At 35.0% G+C, this 4,534-nt stretch overlaps 2 long non-coding RNA genes across 2 annotated transcripts; both read right to left on the bottom strand.

Annotated features, from left to right (window-relative positions):
• Positions 1–1,037: 1,037 nt before the first annotated feature.
• Positions 1,038–2,473, bottom strand: LOC113238655. The gene is made up of 4 exons (XR_003311115.1): positions 2,359–2,473; positions 1,845–2,093; positions 1,272–1,459; positions 1,038–1,098 (listed from the first exon to the last, which is right to left on the bottom strand). It is a non-coding gene; the product is annotated as an uncharacterized LOC113238655 (long non-coding RNA).
• Positions 2,474–3,303: 830 nt separating this feature from the next.
• Positions 3,304–4,146, bottom strand: LOC113238656. Its single transcript, XR_003311116.1, has 3 exons — positions 3,830–4,146; positions 3,558–3,734; positions 3,304–3,418 (listed from the first exon to the last, which is right to left on the bottom strand). It is a non-coding gene; the product is annotated as an uncharacterized LOC113238656 (long non-coding RNA).
• Between the last annotated feature and the right edge of the window lie 388 nt (positions 4,147–4,534).

Genomic DNA, 4,534 nt, shown 5'->3' with positions numbered 1-4,534 from the left:
TTGTGTAGTTAATAAATACTGGTATAAATACCTATCTGCATCTAAATACGTCCTGTGTTGATACTTATTACCTGCGATCTAAGTTGAGATTAAAATAATTGATATATAAACTTATTCAAACGATAAATTAATAATCTAAGTGTATTGACAAGGAAGTATATTGTTTGAGGAAATCGGCAAGCCAGAAAAATTTGACAGCACAATTTAAAAGTGACACGGCCAAAAAATTACTGAATATCAACTGAACGATTGGGTAAAAACAAATATTATACAGACTAGACAATGGGTACTTTCATTGATTGCAAAACTGAATTCGAAGGCACCTACGTACAAATCTAGGAAGGACAATATTACAGAAGAGCAACTTTCAACTAGTTACATAGAAAAGACGAATTCCTCAATTTTGGAACACATGCACTTTATGTGATTTGATATTAAATTAATAACGTTAAACATTCATAAATAATCACAATTTCTCCGATTTAGCAGACAGTAGGATATAATTAACATAATGTAATAAAAATGTCACTGTCAATGACAATGAATAAGAAATGTCAATACGCTACAGCCAATGTTAAACGGCCCATTCACTACCTGCATGGCAGTCCGCCGCGCAGGCAGGAGACTGCTCACACACTATCCTGCGTATGGCCCATGTATGTAGTCTCGCAGGACAGCAAGGTAGCCCGCAATGCAGGATAATGAATGCCCCCTTTTACAATGACCGTAGCACATACAATGTGTGAAAAACCTCCCCGAACAAATTTTCGAGCGGGTCCTGTTGGAATCGTCTTGTTGCGAGACTTTTCATATTTTTATGTTTTTTTGATAAATTTTTCCAAACTCGCTCCAGTCCATTTAAAGTCCAGATCCATCCCTCTTGCGATGGCGGTGCTCTTTTGCTCCCCACAAACTTTAAATTATTGAAAAAATCTTTCATTTTTTGAAAGTGCACAAGGTGCTGTGTGTTGTTTTTTAAATTAGTTGAAAGTGGTTTGCCACTCCTTAGGTCGGGTGTGAATGCATTTACACAATCAAATAGTTTATCCATATCGGATATTACATTGGCTGTAACAGCAGCGTCGGCAGGCAGTTCTCCTGAAATTGATTGAAGGCAGTTTGTAGTATAAAAAACAAAGAATCGTAATTGATGATTTAATGACTTATCGTCAGGGATAGTGCAAAGCCGCGTAAGAAGCATTGGTAAAAGGCGCGTATTTACACAATACCATATTAAAAAAATAAAAATAAAGTGAAAGTTACTCCCATACCTTGTGATATTTTTGCGCACATTCCAGCAGCAACAGAGTGACTCAATACTTGTGCTGCGAGTTTAACTTTCATTTTTCTTTACAGTTAGGGTCCAAATGCTCATGTCTTGGACACGGTGCAAAGACAAAGTTTGGATTAGTACTATCCAAGTCATAAAAGTTTTTTATGTGGGCCCATTTTGCAATTCCTGAAATATAAACATGGTCAAATGAGAGGTAAATAAGGAAGTTTTATGTATGCATTAAAATTTTTAAGCACTTATCAATGAGAAACTTTACAAAAATATTCAATGAAAGAAATAAATAGACATAGGTATATATAGACATAGATATAGAAATAGGGTATCAGCGATTTTTTGTATGTACAAGCAAGTTTTAACGGATTTTTCATTGTACGGGTTCCGCACAAAGTGAAACTACCAGAATTCAGATAGTATCATAACAAATGGTTGACTGGTAGAGAATGCTTTTAGCATTAAGTCTGGCTTTTGTACCATTATGTGTTGTGGTCAATAAAGTTTAACAAAAAAAAAAATAAGTAAATAAAATGTGAAATACAATAAAACTGCTTACCAATTCCAGTTTTGCCATCCGATGTTATATTTCTTTGACATTCAATATCATGTGCTTTAGAAACAAGTTTCTGAAACATTTCAGAAGATGGGGGGTGTCGAAAAGTGTAACTGCTCCTTGATTGCCAACTATAGTGACAGGTTGCTGTACACTTACTCCCGAGATACCTAAGGCTCTTTTATTTACTCCATCCATGTCACAAACTGTTGCAGCAATGTTCAGCCCCGCATCAAAGCAGTTTAAAAGGACCTGAAATTAAATTTAAATTTGAAAAATAAATCTTGCGTGCCTATACTAACATGGAAATGATGGAGAACAACATTAAAAGGGACCTGGCATCTGAGAAATACTATTAAAAATTGGAAAGACAAGTGCAAATACACCAATCCGCGTCGGTTTTGCATAGTAGATTTAATGAAACGCAATCACAAGTTAAACCCAAACAGTGGAAACATAATATTATAGGCTTATAAAATTATCAAGATGAATTATTATTTGAATGAATAATGTTTACCTCCTTTATGAGCACCACCAGTCTGTTTGCTGTCACAGACCCCGCAGAGAGGTGGAATGCTATTGGCTGCTTAACCATTTTTCTAACCCCTGCGATCATAAACACTAGAGCATATTGCAGGACATCTCCCATGAGCGGCATGGTCTTGATAGTCTTGTATCAAATCTAGTTTTGCATTGTAATGCAGATTTTTCTTTATTGACATTTCATCCCACATCAACACATATTCGTTATCAGATCTCTTCTCATTTTGTATACTTTTCTGTTTTAAAATGTCAAATATTTGTCTATTTATACCGACACCCATCTTAAATTTATTCAATAAACATTGTAATGTACTGGGTGCAGGTAGGCTAATCATCCTCCTTAGCAGTCTGTAACATGTTGGTGAGCGCTTGTATAGTCTCAAAGCTATAATTTTCGAGTCCGTATCCCATCTCCGGGCCTTTGCATCTTTTTTATAATTTTTTATTTCTCCTTGTAAAAATAATGCCATTGTGGGTGAAATTTTGGCATTCAAAATTCTATTAAAGGACTCATTATTTACAATTTCTTTCATGAAAGATTTGTTTTTCATGTTTTTAATTTTTTTTTTTTGTTATCTATAGACTTTTTTCAAATTATTTTTATACTTCTTCAAAACTTTCGTCCTTTTATTGTTTGGGTTTTCTTGATTTACTTCAACTTCACTCTCTTTGTTGTCATTTTGTGTTCTGGCTATTGCCTGGTCAACATTGATCAGGTTTAAATTTTCCAATAGAGGTTTGGATGGACCTGATCTAGTTCCATGCCATTGACTTACAATTATATGGACATCGGGTCCGCGCTAAAAAGTGTCCGCACTTGTAAGGCGCTAAAATCGTATACGGAGCGCCAAACTCCGCTTTAGTCTTCATTTGTTCGACTGACAGCGCGATACTGCGATGACATTACAATTTAAATTTCGAATAGGTTGACTTGGGACATTTTTTTCGTGGTTTTTGTATTAGACCCGTCGTCCATTTATTTGTAAGTCAATGTTCCATGCAGTATTTGTTGCTCCACCCAGAACTTCGATAATCTGAAAAATGCATCAAGTTATAAAATTATTATATAACTTTGTATCAAACTAGCTTCAAAATTGGAATACACAATGGGTTCGTATAATATTACTAATTTAAAAACACCTTGACCATTATTTGTGGTGATAATTTACTAACCTTATCACATTCTTCATATGGAAATGCAGATTTAACCATTTTTTCACCTACAATATCATAAAATATTTCTTATTGAAATGTTTCGTGCACATTCTGTGTTCAGAGTACAGCTTGGTCTGGAACTCTGGTGAATACCATAGGCCTTGTGGAAAACAATACTTAGCCCACAATTCACATCTGAAATTGAGAACAGTGTCATGTAATTTCCGCAAAATAACCGGCACCCAGTGCGACCTTCCTTGAACATTTTAATCACATTCTATAGTACTTACTTAAGGCTATTTGTTCTTCCAGGCTTCGGAAAGCGGTGCAAAATAGTGTTACTATTTTCTGTAGGAGAAACGTCACATTTTAAACACTTCCTTGCGTTTTCTTTCATATTGTAAGAAAGAAAAGAGTCACTATCTTAATAATGGAGTCCCGTCTCACAGTTCACGACACTGGGCTCACCGAAACACAAACGGAGGAGCAAGAAGCTCAACTCAACGTTACGCAACGGGAAACCGAGAATAAGTTTATAAAATAGAGAATTTACAAGACAAACAACAACGTGCGCAAGCGACGACGGCCATCTTGTGGAAAAAAAATAGGGATGCACATAACGATTAAATTTTTATGAAAATCGATTCATGTGTATACGTCATAGCTATTTTTTGTATCGATTCATGCTATTTTTAAGCAAATCGATTCAACATTAAGGCGAATCGAAACGTCTGGATTGTATTTATAATTTAAACAAAATAGTATCTTTCCGAACCACTAACCACTATATAGTAAGTCTAATCCGATTTTATATTGATCTGCGAGAAAAGTAGTTTGGCAACATCCAAGTGTACAATGAATAACGACTATATTACTTACGCTGTATTATAGACAAGAACATTCACAGAAAGTATACGTTGCACAGAAGACACTATTAATAGCAATAGGTTCGTAATCTACTATGATGACAATAGTGTTTTCCTTTATTTTATTTT

The sequence above is a fragment of the Hyposmocoma kahamanoa genome, unplaced genomic scaffold (genome assembly GCF_003589595.1).
Source record: "Hyposmocoma kahamanoa isolate Upper Pololo Valley unplaced genomic scaffold, ASM358959v1 97197, whole genome shotgun sequence".
Taxonomy (NCBI): domain Eukaryota; kingdom Metazoa; phylum Arthropoda; class Insecta; order Lepidoptera; family Cosmopterigidae; genus Hyposmocoma; species Hyposmocoma kahamanoa.
Note: the sequence above shows the minus strand (reverse complement) of the source record. Positions and strands in the feature narration are given on the sequence as shown.